This window comes from Elaeis guineensis, chromosome 6 (genome assembly GCF_000442705.2).
Source record: "Elaeis guineensis isolate ETL-2024a chromosome 6, EG11, whole genome shotgun sequence".
Taxonomy (NCBI): Eukaryota; Viridiplantae; Streptophyta; class Magnoliopsida; order Arecales; family Arecaceae; genus Elaeis; species Elaeis guineensis.
In genome coordinates, this window is record NC_025998.2 from 6,014,059 (window position 1) to 6,037,159 (window position 23,101).

General features: G+C 35.9%; 1 pseudogene; it reads right to left on the reverse strand.

Moving 5' to 3' along the window:
- Nucleotides 1-4,319: 4,319 nt before the first annotated feature.
- Nucleotides 4,320-17,941, reverse strand: LOC140858422 (protein SGT1 homolog; annotated as a pseudogene).
- Nucleotides 17,942-23,101: the final 5,160 nt, after the last annotated feature.

The following is a 23,101-nucleotide window of genomic DNA, read 5'->3' on the forward strand; positions in this document are numbered from 1 at the left end:
TCAGTTGGGCAGTGCAGTACTAGCTTGCCTATACAGAGCTATGTATCGGGGTTCTTATGCTGATCAGAGCGAGATTGGTGGTTATCTTATATTATTACAGGTATGTGAATTAATTTTTTTTTAATATTTAATTATATTTTATATTGGATATATATTTTTAATTTTGAAATTTACAGATAGATTGGGTATGGGAGCGTATGCCGACTATCAGTCCATTACGACGACAGTTGCTCGAGATGCCATCAGAGCAGCAGGATCCTGATGTTCCATTCAGACTAGACGGACCATTGGGATACAGGTATCGAAAATTTTTTTTTTTATTTTAAATTTATTATTTTAAATTTATTTAATATTAATACATTGTGAAACAGATGGAACATTGCATTCAACATTCATCACGTATCGACGAGAGTGGCACGGGTTTATAGGTGCCAGTTGAATATATTAGTTGATACATCTAGACGGATAAATTTTAAATTTTTTACAAATATCATTTTACAGTATTCATAATCTATTAAAATTTAGCTTACTAATTTTTTTTATTTTAACTATATCAGTTTTTGGGGAGCCATATACAGATGGGATATTGGCTATACTGCCGCAGATGTGTACAGTTGGACACGACATATGGACTGCTAGGGTGCCACTTATTTGTTTTGATGTGGTAGAGTGGCATCTTCCCGATCGTGTCCTGCAGCAGTTTGGTCAGACTCAGGGCATCCCAGAGCAGTTTGATACCAGCCAGGGACTTCATCGTATTCGATGAGGGAGAGCTCGTATTGACTAGCATATCAGACATGCACAGTACATCGATATTTGAGATGCACGTCAAGATCACATTGTTCATGGTGATCCTATTTTGAGAGACCGTTCATATACTGATGACTACATGGCTTGGTTTTTTAGCATTACGGTGCGAGTCATTGGACAGTCTCAGTATGCAGTTTCTGGATACGAGGGTGAGAGTTCTACTGTACGTCTTTTGGTAAGATTACGAAAATTACTTTATGTTATGTGTTATATTTTTGTTTTATATTTTACACTATACTGACTGTTTATACTGACTGTTTATATTTTATTTTGTAGACTGATTCTATGTCGGATCTCGTGTTGGACGCTCGTCGTGCTTTATCTACGACTGATGAGGACGAGCGGATTCGAATACTACGGGAGATAGAGAGAACAAGTTTCAGAACATTGATGGCGATTGGTGTTGATCCACATACCTGTGCGCCTTGGTATGGAGCAGCTCCGACGCCAGATATGAGTTATACGCCGTCACCATATGTTCACATATGCTATCACCGCATATTCCGCAGATGTCATCATTCGATGCTGCACAGATGCCACCACCTTTTGATCCACAGATGGCAGCGCCTTCTTCTTCCTACATCCCCCAGATGAGAGAGTTGAACGGATTTCTCAATCCGTAGATGATCCGACAGCATCAGTTATTCCTGAGCAGCATGATCAGCAGATCTCCTCCACTGATATAGGGAGGAGCCATCACAGCAGGAGCAGCCGGCGAGGATCTTTCTGAGAAGGTCTAAGCGACCACGGCACTGCGACGTCCTTGTGAGACTTAGTCTTTGTTATATTTATATTTAGTATTTTTATATTTTTATTGTACTATTTTTTTGTACGTTTGACTTTTATTCTATTTAATTATTATATTGATTTTATTTATTATTTCAAGTGATCGGATATTATGATTTGTGCATATGGATACACATATTCCAACGTGTCTCAGAACATTAGGAGATAAAAAGTTATGCTGAAAGGACTATAAAAATTATAATGTAAAATATCGAATGTTGCTCTTTGAATTGATTTTGATGGTTATAAAGCATTTGAGGGGATTACTAATGATTTGGCTTGGAAAAAGATTTATTGTATTTCAGAGATAAAATCGTAATTTTATCAGATCTGATTCAAAAGTCTCAAGAGTAAGAACAAAAGATGTGTAATCTATTGGAGGTAATTTCAATATTTTTGGAAGTATATTTTGTAAGAAAAATAGGTTATATTTTTGAGTCGACCCCATGAATCGACTCATGGCTAAAAGGGCTTAACGGCACGTAAAATTTTGGCTGCCACATTCTGTGAGTCGACCCTTTCGCTTTCTTTCTGGTAATTTTTATTTTTTAAATTTATTTTTTTGGATATTTTTTTTAAAATTTTAATTTAAATGAGAAAAGTAAATTGAAATGATTTTTTTTATTTCATTTAAAATTATTTTTTTTTTAAATTTAAAATTATTCTTTATATTTTTTTACTAACCTTTTGACGTCGGTAGCCAATGAAAAAGAGGGAGAGAGAGAGGAAGAGGGAGAGAGAGGAGGCAGCTCACCGTCGTGCCACCGGAGAGACGCCGGAGAAGGGAGAAGAGGGAGAAGGGAGAAGGGAGAAGGGAGAAGAGGGAGAAGGAGAGAAGAAAGAGGGAAAGGAGAAAACGCCATTCCCTTCGGCATTTTCTTTTTTTTTTTAATTTTTTTAAATTTTTTTCATAATTTATTTAATTATTTTTTTGATTTTTTTGATTTATTAAATTTTTAATGAGGATAGTAATTTGAATGATAATTTTTAATTTAAATTAAAGTTAAATTTTTTTAATTTATAATTATAATTTCTATTTTATTACCATTTTTTCTCTTTTATTTACTTCTTTTATGATATTTTTTAAATTTAAATTTTTAATTTTATAATTTGAAATTATAATTTTAGTTTTCTTCCATTTTTATCTTTTTGACATTCTATTACGTATTTTTTCTTATTTAAAATATTTTTTAAAATTTATATTTAAATTAATTTAGTTATTTAAAATATTATTTTTATTTCAATTACAATTATAATTTTATTTCTTAAAATTAAAAATTAAAAATTTTATTTTTCAATTAGAATTATAATTTCTATTTTTTTCAATTTTATTTTTATTTTTTTCTTTTTAGTGTATTTTTAATTTTTTTATAATATTTTTTTCTTTTCTTGAGATAATTTTTAAAAAATATTTGAAATGGACAACGTAATTTGAAATTATATTTTTTATTTAAATTAAAATTAAAAATTCTTATTTTTTTTAAAAATTTAATTTACAATTTCTTTTTTTCACATTTTTTCCTCATTTTTTCACTTTTTTTGCATTTATTTTTTATCAAATTTACTTCAAATTAAAATTTTAATTTTTTTATTCAAAGTTACAATTATATTATTTTTTTCTTTTTTTCATTTCTTTCTATTTTTATGAAATTTTTTTAAGCTATTTTTTTATTTATTTCGAATATTTTTTAAATAAATTAATTTTAATTTGAGAAAGTAATTTGAAATGATATTTTATTTTAATTAATTTTAAAAAATTTATTTATTTTAAATTTCAAATTATAATTTTATTTTTTTTAATTTTTTTAAAATTTTAAATGTTTAATGGTACTTTTTATTTTTAAAAATTTTTTTTAGACATTCTTTTAAAAAAAATAATTCGATGAAGAACATCATCTAAATTTTTTTTTATTTGAATTACAAATTCAAATTTTTATATTTTAAATTTCAATCAAAATTAAAATTTTAATTTATTTATTAATTTAAAATTTTAAAAATTATTTTTTACATTCTTTCTCGATTTTTTTCTTTTTTTTTTTGATAAAAAAAATAGAAAACACCATTTTGAATGACGTTTTTAAAAACGCCAGTCAAAATGACATTTGTAAAAACACCATTCAAAATGATATTTTTAAATTTTTTTTTTTTTTTTTAAGACGATACCATCGTGGAAAAAAAAAGAGTGACGTGGAGAAGGAAAAAATGTCATTCAAAATGATGTTTTTCTCTTTTGCATTACTTTGATAACAAAGTTAGATTTTGAATTATTTTTATAAATAATTTTTTTTATATTATTTTAGAAAAGAGCTCTAATTTTAAGACACGATAACCAAGGCTAGAACGGCGAAGGAAAGAACTCTGGCTATTGGAACAAACCCCAACAAGTACCTAAAATAATCTTTTATCAACAAAAAAGAAAAGGCAAAGATGCATGTCTTACCCCGGAATAATAACCTGCAAATGAATAATAACTAATTTTTAATTCTAAACAATTGAAACAGACACTCCGGAACGTAGGGTATTTTGCAGGGGGGCAAGCATCAAGTTCTGTTATCTAGCTCTAGCATAACGGAAGGCAAATAAAGAACCCAGCATCCAAGTGCCTATTTGATTTTTCAAGTACTCGAAATGCAATCCTAAGGTCACATCAATGAACACAATAATGCAAGAAAACCAAGTCTAACATCAAGCCCTTCTTTCATGGCAGTAGACCTTGCTGAAGATTGGACGAAATTCCACTTAATGATGAAAATGTTTTAGCGACGAAAAGGCTTGAAATTCCCAGGTACGAGTGACAAAGTAACCAATTTTCAGACAAGCTGTCACAACTTAGGAACAAACAGTACAAAACAAAACCCAAGGATATAAGAGACGACAGCATGTCCAATAAATAACTGCAGAAACAAAAAAAAAAAAAAAACCCATTCCATCCTTGAATAGAAAATTGCATTGTACAAATTGAACTGCCAACAACATGGGAACGGAAGATGATGTCAGTACTCCCATGTCTTCAGTTCCATACCATCAGGTGGGCTTCCCTCCACCTTCTTTGAGCCTACCTCTTTCCAATTTGTTGACAGCACCGTTCCATTTGATTCCACCTAGATCAAGTTATAAAACCACATCAGGCAACCAAATGAAGCAAACCTGATTGTGTTCTCAAAATAACCAGGCTATTACTGAACAAAAAATCTTACAACAGCCTAGTGTTAAAAAAAAGCCAGATTTTTTCCGCAGGGTAGTCAAAAGATCCATCTGCAATTCAGATTCTCTTAAAGAACGAAATTTATACTCATTAATGATGACTAACTTCGGAAAAAAAAGAAAACTAATCTGGTTTAAAAAAGAACTTACTCCTCTGGTTTTCCAGAAGAATAAAAGAATTACTATTCTGCCAAAAGGAACCAGTTAAGGTTCCCCAAACAGAAAAAATACCAAGTAATTCATCCAAAAATTCTGAAGTTTGGAGTACAGGCATGAGTCATCTTACAAAAGATTTAGTCATGGCCCGTCTCATGTCTTCATCTGCATCTAGGTAAATATCACGGAACATTTTGTTTAACGCCGCATCACCATCTAGCTTCTCTTCTTTCTCCTATGATGTTACGTCACATCAAGAGATAATGTTAAAAAAATATTAGTTTCGACAATGCAAGGGAGGAGACAAAGGAGGTGGAAGATTAGTTTACCTCTTTTTTTCACTTGGGCTTCCAGCTGGTCCCAATCTACTTTGGATTTTGAAGATGGGTAGGAGGGCCTTTGGGACTTCACTGCTGCAGAAACAAAAGACAGGTTTGATAATCATCAATAACTAGCAAACTAAATATCACCCGTAATGCTCTAACGAAATTATTATAAATTCTGTTCACTTTTGAATTATTTCCAGAAACAGTATTGTGTTTAAAGCTAAAATTACAATAGATCTGAGCATCACTCCTGCCAGGCACAGCTTCATATCAACAACAACTCAGTTGTTCCGAGTCTGGCGAGGCCTCAGGCCAACAATTTGCAGCCAGATCCCAGCCCAACAACATTGTCAATGAGTAGGTGGGGCACACAGAGAGAGAGAGAGAGAGATGGAGAAGAATAGTGCCGGAAGTGAAACGGAAGGCGGCAGAATTGGACCCTGCAATCAGATTAGGGTCAAAAAATTTCAATAAATTTCATATATTAATTAAAAGAAGTTTGGGCCTGGCCTTTTTAGTTTTGGCTGGGCCTCGCCCAAATCTTAATCAGGTCTATAGATCTGAGTCTATGAGCAGTCTGACAAGCCAAAACTCCATGCCCAACCCAGCCCAAAATCGGGCCAAAAATGGCCAGATTTGATTACAAGATAAATTTTGTCACACCCAAAGCTCTAGTGATTCGTGAAGGTGGAATTCAGTCCCAGATCATTGGGTACAACTTCCAGAAATTTTTACTAGCTTGGCAAAAGCTGACACCTTCTATTGGTCTAATTACAAAATATCAAATATGGAGGCAAATAGGAAAACAAAACCACTATTAATCTTGGAAAAAATAAGGAAATGATAAATGAAATAATGTGTCTATGAAAAGAGTTAAAACGTAAGGGAAGAGAAAAAAATTAATGTGTCTATCTGAAATAGGTATCTTTACAGAGCAATGACAAATATTTTGCTTTGATTGGATAAGTGTGAAGAAAAGTCATAAAACTGAACCTGAATAGTTGGACAAAGCTTGCAGATTATGGTTATAATTTATTGTAAAATTATCATAAGGGACACTAAAAAGAGGAAGGTTCGGAATTTGAATGAACTCCATCAAACAAATTCGCAATGCACATAAAAATTTCCTTTCTTTGGCTTTGCATATCACCCACCGAGACAGCCTCCACTTACAAGGTCCTGCTTCAGGCCTAGGAACCTAGGTGGTCCCTATATGTGAGCTAATTATTAACATGTACCTAAATGGTCCACTTCGCCTAAGCTGCCTGGCATTCATTTGTTTTAAAATTTTGCACCACTCTATAATCGATTAGAAGTGGGCATCTCATTTTGGGACTTTGGAATTTCATTTTATTAGGTTTTTGGTTTTCCATCCTCGGTTCTTTCAACTGGAAATGATGTCCCTTACAGCCTGCACTTTTTATCAGAAAATATATTGGTGATTGCCCTGCATCTTATGCTGCATGCTTCTCTCATGAAAGGACCAGGCTCAAATAAGAGGTTTCCAATGGCAGGACAATCACCATCCAAGAGCTTCAAACGAAAAGACCTTTCGGCCATCCGATAGATAAGTCAAGCAACTGGTCTTATTTGAAGCGTTAGCTCTCTATCCCTCCCCCCTACCTACACACCAAACCCCCCCACCCACACCCCACCTCCCCCCACCCAACTTTTGGGGACGGGGAGGAGGGGCAGGAAATGTGAGGGGGAGAGGGGTTGATGAGTGTTCTGCATACTGAGGAGCAATGAGATGAACAAGGAGGTTTGGGGGATGGCGAGGAGGGGCAGGAAATGGGAGGGAGAGGGGTTGATGAGTGCTCTGCATACTGAGGAGCAATGAGATGAACAAGGATGCTGGAATGTGTTTCACAGTGACCGAGATTCAGATCAAGTGCGAAAAGCCCCACAAAATCATGGAATCAAGACAAAAACATGTGAGGCAGTTCCAACTAGTGCATGTGGCGAATCTTCAAGCAGCATACACATATCTTGTCAACAATCCATATTAGCCAAGTCTTCAAGCTATATTGCCCTTCCTGACCATGCATCGCGCAATGTAATTCCCTGCCACTAAAAATATTCTAAGGTAAAATGTTAGCTTATAGGGCTGATATGGTAAATTACTTCCAGTAAGGCCTTGTATGGTTCATAAATAAACCAGCACACATATATCCTATCACCGATCCATATTGGCCAAGTCTTCAAGCTCCATAGTCTTTCTTGGCCATTCTTCATGAAATCTAACCATTGCCACTAGATGCATGCTAACAAGGTAGCATGAAAAGTTGCTAGCCTATAGGGTTGATATGGTAAAATAGGTTATACAATAAACCTCAAAAACAAGTGAACATTCATTTCGCGTAAGGCCTCGTATGGTTCATGAATGACTTGGAAAAGACCAGAATAAAGATCACTTATCCAGCTTTATTCAGCCAAACAACGTTTTTTTGGCACTCAAAACAAGAATAGGTAAGAGTATTTTTTGACATTCAGAAAAGCTGAAGCACTCTTAGGTTCTTGTTCCACCATAACCTAGGGAAAAATATTTGGCCATTTTCACTGAAAAGTTCCTCTCAATTGAAAAGGAGTAAACACTTTTTTTTTCCTGGTACAACCAGGTGCTCACAGTAATCTAGTATGAGTACACCCCAAAAGATCAAAAAATAAAATGTCCTGCAATGCTCGCGGGCAAGTCTGACCCTGACACCAGGTCTAGTTATCAATGTGCTTAGCCACATAGGAGGTGACCCAATCAGCAATGCTCATTCAAATATCTCATACAAACTTATATGAGAACCAAACAGGATTTGAAGCAAGATATGCTGAACCGGTACCGCCGACCGTTTCGGCCAGCCGACGGTACGGTTCGGTATGGTTTCATACCATACCGAACCGATGATCCGAACCGGAAAAAAAAAGAAAAAAATAAAGAGAGAGAAAGAGGAAGAAAAAAAAAGAGGGAGGAGAAGGAGCCAACGGGGCCGCCGGACGGCCTCCGACTGGCCGCCGTGGCCGTTGGAGGGCGCAGTCTACGCGTGCGGCGCCGCAAGCGTGAAACAGGGGCATCATCCTTATTTTGCAAATTTTTTTAAAAAAACTTGATTTTAAGTGAAGTTGGCAAACGATTTACCGGCTTCACGATTTTTATTTTTTTTTAAAAAAAATTCTTAAGTCGGCAACTCAGTTGCCGACTTCATAAGTTTAAAACAAAATCCGCCCGCTCGACCGCCCCCAAGTAGTCGGCGTCGGCTTGCCGGCCACCGCGAGCCTCGCAACGGAGGCACTGTCCGTCCGGTAGGTTCTCCGCCCCCCCTCTGAGCGCTCTCTCTCTCTTTTTTGCTCTCTTGAAAGCCCTATCGGGTGATACGGGGTTCGGAAGCCCTCCGACGGCCGCAGCCGGCCACCGCCGGCCTCCGGCGGCTCACACCTCCCTCCCTCCCGTCCCCTCTCTCTCTCTTTCTCACTTTCCGTTCTTTTTTCTTCGGTACTGCCGGTGTACCGATTTTACCGATCGAATCATGCCGGTTCCCCGTTGTTCCGGTACGAGATGGGATGTACCGACCGGTTCGGCACGGTATGGCAAACCTTGGTTTGAAGCATTAGGCATACATAAGGTGCAAAAACAGGCATTTACACGACCTTCACTATAATGTGTTTCACATTTATTTAAAATTTCTTAAAATTATATTAGGTTGATAAAATCTCTAATCATTGTTGGAAATTTTTTAAATCCAATAAATAGAAGAAGAAGAAGAAGAAGAAGATTCATGTACAGTGGTAATGCAAAAGCCAATGAAGAGAACAGAACAGCCATAGGAAGAAAGCAAGTGCACGGACACACAAACAAACAAACAAGCCCTTCCATAAAGCCATAGATGAGCATTAGAATCAGTTGCTCAAAGTCAACAAAAATAGTCTCATTGCACAGTGACTGAAGGGCTTCGAAACAGTGCAGACATCAGATTAAGATTATTAGGAACAAGACATGAATACATAATCAGACAAGAAGAAGAAGAAGATTCATGTACGGTGGTAATGCAAAAGCCAATGAAGAGAACAGAACAGCCATGGGAAGAAAGCAAGCACATGGACACATAAACAAACAAACAAGCCCTTCCATAAAGCCACAGATGAGCATTAGAATCAGTAGCTCAAAGTCAACAATTATAGTCTCATTGCACAGTGACTGAAGGACTTACAAACAGTGCAGACATAAGATTAAGATTATTAGGAACAAGACATGAATACATAATCAGACAAGAGACGGAAATGATGAGTCACTACCTGCTGATGCATTGATCTTTTGTAGGAGGGCTTTCTCTTTACTAAATTCCAAGGATGTCCATGTGATGGCTTCAGCTTTAAAAAGTCGGATTTCAATTTTTGAAGACAAGACTTGATATTTGCATTTTTCAGGTATAATCTGGCCATCAGAGAATCAATTGAGGCAAGGAAGAAGAAAGGAATTAGCCCCAAGAAGTTATGCCAAATGGTATAAATTCTCAACTACCTGCGCGAATTAGACATAAGAACACGCAACACTAACACTGAATCACTTCAAGACAAGTTAGATAACTAAAAATAATAAGACATGCACTGCATGCTATAGGTATATATGTAACAAGTTCAAGCATTGCTTGATCCAAACACAGATAGAGCCGGGTTGGTAAAAAGAAAAGCTAAAGCACGCAAGAAAAAACAAGACAATATATATCTTTTAATACCTAAAAATGTAATAGATATAAATGGTAAGACACATCTTGTGCCCCTAGGTTTTTATCCACATGATTATATAATATACAGCAAACATAGCATTGGTGCTCAAGCTATAGAAGGTGAGCATACAATTAATGTATGTATGTGTGTGTGTGAGTAAAGCCAAAGCTCAAGTTTGGACATATTTACTACCCAAAGTCCCTTTTATTAGAAGAAAAACCTTGACAACATCTTGTATTTTGAGGCCCCATTGGAATAGTAGATTTTATGGATACCCACAAAGCCTGTTCTTTTATTGATAAGCAGTAACAGGCTGCTTGTTTAAAAGGGAAACATGTCAATGAATTTCCCCCCTTTCTAAACCAGATAACGGTGAGAGTAGAATGGCCCTTAGTATTATTCATAAATATCTGATATACTAAAAAATATAACAGAAGCAAGTTTCTAACTAATATCACCTCAGATATGTTGGCAATACAATGTATCTAAGTTTGCCTGGATTAATACAAAAACTTTTTTTTTTCTTTTTATTTTGAGACTAGAAGGGGCTACTCCCATTTTTGACCCCCTACCCATCCTACCTCTCAAGGGCCGATGTCAACTGGAATCAAACCCCCACTCACTTGCCCGAGCGGCAAGGTGCAGCACCATCCAAACAGAATCAATAAAAATCATGGTATAAAAGTTTATTTTGAATGACACTGGAAACAGCATAGCTGAAGGCTCACTAGAAAGAGGAAACAAACCAAGGATGTACTCCTTATATCATGATAATAACATCATGGGCAGACAATACAATATCCAAGATTCAAGCATACCTTTCCAAATAGACGTGGTTGAAAATGGTAGGCTTCTTCACCAGGGATATTGATCGAGACACTCAACTGAAAAGAAAACAATACACAGAAAATAATTGTAAAGAATCATATAAAAATGAAATAAACGAGATAAAAAAAAAAGTTCAGAAAAAGAAAAACAGACTATTTGTTCACCAAAGTCAACCGTCACATATTCAGCTAGGATGCGCCTCGCGTAAATGTTCAAACCAATTCCGTAGGAGAATTGTAGAAGTCATGTCTGCATTAAAATGCAATCTTATATTAACTCATACTTGAAAGTAGATAGCGTGCTCTCCAAGCATGTGCATTAGTAAGAGAAAGGAATCCAATCACATGTAACGAACCCATTATTTTCTCTGTCTAACCACCCCTTTATTTGGACAATCACATTGGATATCACCCAACCCAAAACCACTTACCGCTTCCAGGCATCCCCTTCCTCCACTCTGTCTCTTCACTGTTGCTTCCTCCACCCACCGCTCCACCATCTAATCCTCCCATGCATCCTCCCATTAGGAAAAGATGGAAGAGATAGAAGTATGGGACGAGTTGTAAGGCTGGATATGATATTGGATTAGATGAAAGGAAGGTGCAGCTAGCTTGATTGTAAGGGAGGGATTTTCTTGCAAGAGGCAAAGGGAGAGGTGCTAGAGGAGCATATATTGCAAGAGGAATGGGGAATCCAATCGTACTCCATATGTAATGCACCCCATTATATTCCATGGCCAACCACTTCTTATTTTGGCCAATCATCTGCCCAACAATTCCTCACCACGAGAAATTCTTGGATAGACTTATTCTGCCATGTTTGCTCTAGACAAAGCCAATGGAAAAATGCTACATCAGCATTTTGAACCGAAAAATCTGCAACCACCTCAACACACCACTGCTTAACCACCTCAACACACCACTGTTAAGGTGGTTGCAGAATTTTTCAGTGATGTGGCATCTTTTCATTGGCTTTGTCTACAGCACATGTGGTAGACTAAGTCTACCCAAGAATTCCTCACCATGCACCCCCACCACTTGTTCGGAAAAGATGGAAGAGAATAAAAGTAGAATAAAAGTGTTGGTGGAGGAAGAACATGAGAAGGATGGGACAAAAGATGCACAAGAGTCCATAGGTGAACCAAAGGAAGAACTTCTAACAAGATTTTAATGGAAGGTTGAATAAAAATTTTAGCATTTCTGTGTTCTATGCAGTCTCTATGCATGATAGGCTAAATAATCATTTACCATTAGTAACTTCAATACCTATATTTTTGTTTGCTTAGCTCAAATACAGCAGACTGATACGATGTATCATGAGTGGGCCCAACATCCTCTGAAGGAGTAATTGCACTAGGTGGAGCCTCATGTATCGCTTTTTCAGGCAGGTTGTGAGTCTCCTCTGCAATAACAAAAACATAATTTACAACTCTTAAATAAAAACACTTAAGCTAAATCATTCATTAGGAAAGTAAAAGAATACTTGGCCCTATTATGTATGCAAAGTGATATTCATGTTTTTAAAAGAATTCAACTAGTATTAACCAACTTAAGAGTTTAGCTGTGAGAATCTCATTTTTTTTGTCAGCAGATGCCACTAGGTCAAAATATCATAAACTCTCTCAGTACAGATCTCAAGAAGTGAAGCCACATAACAGTATACCTGACTACAACCTACGAGTAGCATAGCCAGTCCATGCCCTATCTAATCCTCCATGTTTGTAATCAATTAACTCGCCTTGAATCAAGCCCAATTTAATCAATTTTGATATGCCAAATAATAAAGTCAGCTTTCTAGATCTTATGTCAGGTTTTAATGGTTTTAAAAAATCACAAAAGAAGAAGAATCTAGATTTAAGTAGAATCTGAATCGATAGGCTCCTTTTCTAAAACAAGTCCATTTGACTGACTCCTAAAAAGTGAAGGGGGAAATATCCTGTCCCCCATTCAAGTAGGCAATAAAATACATGGGGCATTAGCTAGACTATTAATTGATAACCAAACAGTAGCAATGTTAATAATAGAATATACTAAAAAAAATGCCAGATTTGCTAAATTATTTGATAAAAAAGGGTGGTCGGTTGCACAAGGCTTCCGCCATTGTGGGGTCTAGGGACGATTAGATACACACGACCTTAGTGGAGAGGTTGTTTCCATATTTTGAACCCGTGCTTACTGTTGCAGCAAGGCTCATTCTCCTTTGCTAATTTATTTGATACAGGATAATCAAAGAGAACAAGTCCATCCATTTGTCTCCTAAGAGGAAAATTCAGGGTTGGGCATAAAAACTCCATCTCCCCTTCATGTAGGCAATGAAAACATATAGGACATTAGCTAGACTGTTAATTGATAACCAAACTGCAGCACTGTTGATATTGGAGTATACCAAAAGACACACCAGACTTGCTAATTTATGTGATACAGGCTACAAGTAGAACACCACATGTATTTCTCAGTATGCATCATATAGATGTGCTGTTTCTGCACAAAGTAGAGCAGCTGATGTCTTAGGTCTGATAAGATCAGCTCAACCAAAAGTTTCTTGTCAAGGTTGAGTTGGGTCATAACATAGGCCTAATGAAATTTACTTTCTGAGACTCAAGCCCATACCCTAAGGCTCAAACTGATGTCAGGTCAGATTTAAAACGTTGAAGACAAGCATGAAACTATCATGCCCTGGACTGGGGAAAACCTGTCGACATTCTAATAATATGCATCATTTTTATTCAAAAGTGCACATACAAAAGATAAACATGTTTCAATGGTTTGCTGTATCAGATCAATGATGATCCATGAAGTTGGTATGTCCTAAATCTGGTTCTCTGTTTACAAATTTTATCCAAAATGACGGTGATGACAATGGCAACAAATAAGCATGGAGATTTGCAAATTTATTATAAAAAAATAATAAAAAAGAAACTAGGAGAAAGCGAAGCTAATGCTTAACATGCAAACTTCGACCCTAGTTTGAGAAAAGAAGAGGAAAGGTGTGGAGAAAGGCTTGTTTGAGAAAGAAAAAGAGATGTGGTCATTTAGAGAATTATAGCTCTCTTGATTTTAGTATTGTCGTAATTAAAAACATCATTGATTACTTATGCTTTCTACTAGGACTTCTTCCTAACATACTTGAGTTATGTGTGTGTGTGTATACCAGCATTTTAAATGCTAAACAATATCGGGCTATACCAAGCATACCACACCACCACTAGAAAACCAAGACCCCTTATATTGAGTGTTGGTACCAAGGAATATATTATACCAACCAATACTATTTGGATACTAACATATGTACCAAAACCGGCACTTTAAAACTTGCTTAAGTCATTCTAGCAATATCACTGATATTCTAAGTCTAGGAATGTCTTGTCCAAAAAATAGCCTTTAAAGATAAAGCAAGCTTGAAATTTGCTCAGAATCTAATATCACATTCACCCAAAATCATGAATTTGAAATTAAGCTAATAAGTAATATCATATTGTGATATGCTTATGGTACATCTATATATAGGCACCACCATACAATACATTATAAATATAAGTATGTTTGTATACCGATACGTGTATGCATGTATATTTGTGTGCATGGAAGGTGAGCTTTGATGCAACAACAAGGACGTTTCATTCTGACCTGGATGTCATAAGTTCGAAACATGGAAACAAATAACAACCTCTTCGAATGTACGGGTAAGGCTGTGGACATATGACCTCCCCAGAATGCACAGTGGCGAGACCCTCTTGCACTAGGCTGCCCTTTTCTAAATGTGTGTGTGCATGTGTCTATATATATGTATACATACATACATATATGTATGTATATATGTCTATATGCATGTATGCATAAGTATGTATCTATGTATATGTACATATGTATACATATGTGTGTACACATATATGTATGTATATCTATATGTATAGATGCATATCTACATGTATATATGCGCCTCTATGTGTATATATGTCCATATATACAAATGTATACATATATACGCACACAAAAACATGCATGTATGCGTGTCAGGCTTGATTTACACCCAAAAGAAAAAAACAACCATAAGTACATATAAGCCTAACATAACCTATGTAGTTCTGTTTGTCCCAAGCATAACCCAGAAGGTTGAAAGTTCTGCTTGCATGTAGGTTTGAGTACTCATAGTGTTCATGCACTACATGATTTCCCCAAAGGCATACAGAACAAAAAGGAAACAAAACCTATGCAGTCTTATCTGTGTGATTTTGGAGTATGATGCTCAGAAAAGGCCAGCTGACTCATCGAAAGGGTGGTCATCTTCCATAAGTTGCATCACAAAAAATGTAAAGAGGCTTGAATTTAATTGTAAGACCTTTTCCTCATTATAACTTTGTGGGTATAAGGAGAAATAATTGTTCTTGCTAATCATGGAAAAAAAGGGGGTCATCAAATTAAAACACAGAGAATACCTGCCATTAGCTCATCGCATTTCTTATTAAGTCGTGTGAATCTTGAGTCCCCAGGTGCCAAAGAGGAACCTGCTTCAAGAGCTGCTTTTGCAGTCTGATACTCCTCGAGTCTCATACAAGCAGTTCTGTTTATAAACATAAACATACACCATCAAATTTTTGAGGGAAGACAATTTTAACAGGCATCTGACAAGTCTGAAATTTACAACCAGCCCATGACATGAACAGCTTGTGCCAGAAAAATGATGGTGATATTGATGCATGAGGCTGAACCAACATAATGTATAATATATCATGACTGCACCATAGTGTCTGTTACTTCATCTACATAAAATAAGTGGTAGAAAATGGGAGTGACTCCTTGAAACTTAAATGTTTTTCAGAGGAACAAGATACAGAACAAAGTTGACTACAAGCGATGAACATTCTTCGAAAAAAAAGCACTGAACCAACCCTTTCCGCAAGTAGGCTTTAGACAGTAAAGGATCCAACTCAATTGCTCTGTTTGCATCAGCAACAGCCTCTGCACTCAAAAAAATAAAAAAAAATAAAAAATAAAAAGAGTTGGTGCTAACTTGTTATCAGTTTACACCATGTAAAAGAATGTTTATTATTGAAGAAAATCAGAGATGGCCAGCTTCTGCATATTACCAAAGGGAAGAAAAGAAGTATCATAAAACAACATTGTAAACTACAAAATGCTCAGAAACAAGTTAAACATTGAAACTTTTACAGCTTACAACTAATATATTTGAACAATCCATCAATAAATTGTGGAATAAAAACAATGTAATGATGTTTTTGCTTCACAATTCTTCTTTGTTCCATCACCTAGTTATCTTTCATAATTTAATATACAAGTAAGATTATACTCGCCAACCACGTCAGAAGATATTCTCCATAACCCCATTTAATTAATTATCCAGGAAAAACTTATCTGTGGACATTGAACAAGAGTATGAGAGGTACCTCCATATACTTTTTTGAGCTTGCATAGCCCTGTCAAGAAGTACCACGATAGACTATTGTAAACTTGTATAACTGGGCTAAGCATCATAGTCGTAGCTTACATAGTGGCAGCATGATTAGAGTTGCTGCAATCATGAGATTAGATTTAAGGATTTTTCTGGCTGGTGTTCAGCCAATGGCTTTTGTCTTTGGGTGATGATGCTTGAGTATCGGTCTAGATAAGGCCCACTGTCAAACAACTGCAGATCACCAATAGACTAGCGACAATCTAAAATGACTCGAGCTCAAAATCCAAAGTTTTCCAATTATTGAAGTTGACCATGATGATTGACAACAATGTTATTGCATCCCACCTAAAAAAAAATAGTTTCACGTATTCTGTAAAAATTATGGAAATGTCCAACAAGTCGAAGGAGAAGGCTTATCCTGATCAGGGATCACTTAGAGGGAATATATTTCAAATTCGATAATTCCTGATCACTATCAAAACTCTGCACTTAAAGACTAATGCCCTTAGAATCATTCATTTTGTCTTCTTTCAAAAGGAGAGAAGAGAACAGATCAAATAATCACTCTACAAATTGAAGCTTTGACCTGCACACGATGAAAAGAAAAAAAAAAAGCTCACTCAATTTCTAAGAAAAAAGTATAAAATTGATGGAAGGTTTCTCGCTAAACAGTCAACCACTAAACAACCGAACAAAAAAAATCGAATCAAATAAATTCCTGTATCTTGAAATCCAAACTTTCAGACTTCTTTTATAATCATCTAGCAAACAGCAAGATGAGATCAATCCTGCAATATGTATCTGAACTTAGAACTTCTTCGAGACGAGAAAGGATATCAATCAGAAAGAAGAAACACAAACTAGTCACTAACCTCACAAATCCACTTCGATCTAATACAGCTGGTTTTAGCAATTCACCTATGGCAACAAGTATACCAAAACAAAGGCACAAGAAACAGAGAACAAGAAAAGAGGAAACCAAGAAAAGATCACCTCAGCACGGGCCACATAAGGAGCAGTTTCATCTATCATCAAATATTTTTCTTACGACAATCTTAAAATTTAGAAAGAAAATGAAGAAGAGAAGATCAACACATTGCTGAAGATATAGACAAATCATTCTGGCCACGAAAAAGAAAAAGACGATCAAGAAATAAAAACAGAAACCATTTCACAAACTCATCGAATATACAAAGAAAGCAACAAAAGCAACAAAAAGAATTCCACAAGTAACAGAACATAAGAAGACGAAACAAAAGATCACCAGGCGGTTGAAAATTTCCAAGAGCAATGCAGCTAGAATCTGAATTTTTCCTTCTTACCGGTGAAATTCTGAAGCTTGATGTAGGCCTGAGCACGGTCGGCGTAGAGATCGGCGTTCTTAGGATCCAACTCCAGAGCCTGAGAGTAGAGATCAAGGGCGCGCTCGAATTCGTCTTCGAAGAAGGCTTCCTTCGCCCTCTTCTCAAGATCCGATGCCATGGGAGACAGGAACTGCAAGCGAGAGCGAAAGAGAGGAGAAGAGGAAGAGAAGCGAATGGTAGAGCCAAAGGGCGAAACGGAGAAGAACTAACGAAGGAGCGGATTTTAAAGGAGCGAGCGAGAGGGAAGCAGGAGGAGTTTCTACGGACTTTCCGCTTTCTAGAGGCTTCCGTGAAACTACCGATCCGGGGAAGTCTGGACTCCGGTCTCCGAGTTCGGATCCCGTCACCGATCGGTGAACCAAAAGGTCAGAGACACCATTTATACACCCGGCCTTTTGGTTGTCCAAGGGTTCGGTTGTATCCTTCGCGCGAAGGAATGATTGATGTTCTGTCGCGATGTCAACCATTCGATCACATTTTCCACAGTTTCAAAGCTCTCAAATCTCTTCCTTTCATCTAATCGAGCCACATCATACTTTTAAAACTGTGCAAAATAAAATCCAACGGTTTACACCGTGAAAGCAGATCAATCATTCTTTCGCACGAAAAGTATGACTCACACCGGGTGTGCAACGGGTCCACCGCAGGGCTAATCTAATCCGCGGTTGGTGGACTCGCCAATGGTTTTTGTTACAAAGAAATGAATCTTGTCACTTGGGAAATGGAATCTTTTGAGTACTCAAATCATTTGTAGCACAGACTTGTCTCCACCCTCCCACTTGAGAGAAGACCAAGTCAACCATATATAATTTAAAAATATTTTGTAAGATGAATCAATGGATAAGCATTGACTAAGTCAGTCAATCAATTGTGGATCAGAATTTCTCTATGTTTCCAAATGATTCATGTTTATCAATATCAGCAATTGTTGGTGACTCGTGGGTAATAAAAGCATGCCTTCTCTTGCTATTGGAAAAGATAAAGATATCCAAATATGTGCATCACCCATCATTATAAACTTGATTGCTCTTGCCAACCTAAAAGGGGTTATGCATATAGCTTTTACTTTTTTTAAAAAAAACATAAGAGAGAAGAAAGGGATCAATCCTAATTCAGGGATATCATAAGGTAGCTTTCACTTTTGTTGATTCCAATTATCTTTTCTTCTTTTAGTGCACAAAGAGAGGTAAGCCTCAAAATGATTGGATTAAGGATGATGAAGATTTTTTAAAAAAAAAAAAAAAAACTCAAACATTTCAAAAGAAAACTAGAAAAAACTAGAAGAACTATGAAAGTATGAGTCAAGTCCTCTATTCTATCATTGATTTTCCAAACCTCATAAATTGATGTAGATAATCTCTATTTATAATATTGGTCATGAGGCCTTCTCTTATGTAATTTGGATTGGATTCATCTTCTAATTTGAATAGAATTAGATCTCTAAAATAAATATACTAATAGAAATAAATATTAAAACATATTAAAATTTTATAAGAGATAGATTTCGATTTTTACATCAATTTTATTTTCTATCGCTTCATCTAATTTTTAATAGATTAGGAGATAATGTTTAGTTAAAATCTTTCTCAAAAAATAAACTCTTATTTTCACTAGCCCATTTTGGCTTGATTTAATCCAGTAGAGGATTGGCCCCAAATTATAAATCTCGAAAAGCTATTTATTTTTTTAAAAAAATATATCATCTCAATCGAGCATTGTTTTGATCAAGTTATGGCTTTCCGAAGTTTGGCATATGATTTGGTTTTCTGATGTGATGGATTTTGCTCCTCAATCATGTCTTACCCTATTTTGATGGCCAAAGTAATCTACATCGAATCCTTCTCATAGTAGCCAAAGGGATCCATATCGAGCATGGTGATTCTTCTTGATACTCGTGTGGCTAAGATGGTTCATATTATATTTAGCGATTCCTGTGGATACCTGCAGTGGCCAAATTGATCTATATTGAGTCTGAAGAACCATATAAATTAGAGCTCTCCTTGTTTAGGAGATTTAGCTTCTGCTAAATTATAATTGAAAATGAGAAAGCGCCTGCTTCTCCATCTCATGGTAAAACTACTTGACTTTGCTTAGAAATGGTTTCTAGCCTTAGTTCTTTTTGTGAGATGGTAAATCTTTATCTTCAAACATATAAAATAGCTTCACTATAAGAGTTCTTAGTGTTTATGCTGAACTTATTATCAACCAAGAGATGATTTGGTTAGGCAATCTTCTCTTCTAATTGTGTAAGGCATTTCTTTATCTCATTATCCATCATCATCGAGGAAGAACTAGCAGTTAGACCCATCTTTATCTTTCGATATACTTGAAGCAAAAATAGTCCTTCTCCTGATTGTTTGTGCATCTAAACCATGGACTAAGACCTCCATAAATATTAGAAAGACTGACACTCCAATACTAACTTAATCCAATCGGAGAGAAGGAAGATTTCTTTCAACCAGTTCAATTCGAATCTCTCTAAAAAAAAAGTAGAAGATAGAAGAATTACAAAAGTAAGGTTAAGTTCTTTTTTCTTTTTGATTTTTTATACCTCACAAATTAATGTACATAGTCTCTATTTATAATACTAATGAGGTCCTCTTTTATACAATTTTAGGTTGGATTCTTCTTTTAATTTAGATAAGATGTATCTCTAAAATAAATATGACTAATAGAAATAAATATAAAAAATATTAAAATTTTACCGAAAGTAGATCTAAACTTCTGTATCAACTTTACCTTTTATAGCTCTATTTAATCCTTTATAGACTAGGAGATAATATCTGATCAAAATTTTTTTCTAAAAGAAAAGTTTTTGTTTGATCAATCCATTTTGAAGTCTAAATTATGAAATTTTGATCTAATTCAATCTCTTAGAGAATTGGTGCAAAGGTTAGATCTCGAAGAGCTATCCAATTTTTTTTTAAAAAAGTTATTATCTTAATTGGATGTCATATAATTAAGTTATGATCTCTTAGAGTTTGACATATGAATCGACTTCAGATATCTTAGATTCTGTTTGGTTCTGTTCATAAGAGCCAAAATAATCTACATCAAATCCTACTCATAGTAGTTGAAGTAATTCACATTAAGTCTAGTAACCCTTGTGGACACCTATAGTGGTTAAGATGATTCACATTGAATATGATAATCCTCTGAAATATCCATAGTATTCAAAGTAATCCACATCGAGTTCCGATGATCCATCTGGACTACAAAATCAAAATCCCAAAAATATAAAACTTTAAACATTTACATTTAGAATATAAGAGAATGTAGGATGTGGGCATAATTATGAGTTTTTGAAGTTAATCAAAGTATCCAATCTGCCGCTTGGTTTCTAAATGATATGTAATGAACTTCCTGCAATCCAGATTTGTGAAAACAATCTGCCAATTGAGAATGGAAATAGTTGCTTGTTTTTCCAGCTTAACATGGAGTGCCATTCTTGTGAAAAGCGGTATATGTTTAACTGTGTAATGTTTAGGCCTATCAAAAATTGAAAATACATCCAAGCAGTTCCACTTTTTTTTTTTTTCATGGACCTTGATTATAAATAATATGTTGCTGCAGAACATAAGGTTAAGGAATGTTGTGTTTACTTGTTACACCTTAGAATGAATTAATTATGATTATTTAGGGCCTACTTGAAAAAAACCTCTCTAGATTCGGTGGGATCAATTAAATAAAAGGTGCCACAGAAGAAGAGATCGCGCCCCAGGGTGCTACATTTTATTTATCCCGCGAGGATTAGGCCCCACAACCTCTAGGACAGCTATCTCAGGTGCCATATTTTCTTCTCAGCTCCATGGTCAATCTATCTGGATCTAGTGAAATTTCTGCCAAACAGGCTTTTAGTCTATATTCATAACCACATTATTTTGGATGTCATTTATTTTAATTTTTATTATCTAAATTATATATATTAAAATGAAGACATCAACCTTCATCTGTCATATATATATATTTTTTTTCAAGATATCATCCGTCATATATCCATAAGATAGCATTTTTTTTTGCTTGGAATCTTCCGCCTCCCATTCTTCCTCTATTCTATCCATAGCTTCTGAACCCGTGCCACTTCCAGGGTCACCGTCGATTTCAAGCACCATTCATCAAAAATGGTCAAATATGGGACAGAGGAGGGGGGTGCAGCGGAGGGTGGTGTAGGTGAGACGGAGGGCTCTATTGAGATCGATGGGGCGAGTATCTCAGGAGTGGGGCGAGTGGTGCAGATGATTTAGAGGGAGATGGCGGTGATTGGGAGGTAGAGAGAAACGTGGAGGCAGGGGAGGGAGCACTAGTAGGGAACTGAGGGCGGTAGTGAGGCCTAGGATAAGGATGGTGCGGAGGTCACCAACCTTCTCAATTTTCTCTCGCAAAAGCCCAGCAATCGCGAGAGCAACGGACGCAGCTGATGAGCTCTTTCGCATCCGTGATACTTAGTTCCCCAAGAACCCAGTGGAGAAGATCTCGAGGCTTCAAGCCCTAGATAACATGTACGACTAATTCAGTTGAAGAAGTTTTATGTTGTTGTAGTGCAAGTGTTTGATAATGTATGACTGATCTAGTTAGAAAAGATTTATGTTGTTGTAGTACAAGTGCTTGATAATATGTGTGATTGATGTAGTTAGAAAGTGCTAATTTTGGCCGATGAGAAGAAGCCGGATTTAGTATCCCATACATCGCATTGGGTTATAAGCTAGTTTTGGATATGATGCTTGAAGCTAAGCACCTCTCATAAAAGATATGTTTGAAGATTTTCTATAGTTGATGTTAGGTTGAGACATTGCCGAAAAAGAAATAGAGATATCATAACTTATTTTACCCATGTAAAGGTATGAATGTATGAATCAAAGAAAAAGTTTGTTGTTTAAAATAATCGTTGAAGCACTTGCTGAATCCCCTATAATATGTCTGTATCTAGATCTCGATCACATGTATGGGCTTCACATTTAATTGATTTATATTTGTTTACTAATTCGTCATTTGCATTCGAAAACAACAACTTGCTTTTGAAAATTTTCATATATATACCCGAATCTTCAGAATATTTGGCTATGTCCACTGTGTGCTAAAGTTTCATCGTAGAATTATTGCTGATGTAAAATTGAGAGTTGATCATGAATCTTCCTCAAATTCAATTGATCTAATAGCGACTCACAAAGGCCAAATAAACATGAAATTAATAAGGCTACTTGATCAAGACAAATTAATTCTCAATACACTTCTTAACGGATGCATTAGGCTGGATCGCTGACATGATCTTCATCAAATGAAGGTTCCAAGATTGCTATTACTTTCTTTTAAAGTTCTGCCTTTGAAAGTTTTATTTCCACAATTATAAACTCATAGAAGGACTATAAGATCCATCTAGAACTTAGTTTGAGATCCTGGCCTGTCATGCCTCATGTTCTTCGCTACAAACCTTTAGAGCATTATTAATGTCCAATAAAAGAAGAAAAAAATGAAACAACATAAAGAAAACAAGGTGCGTCA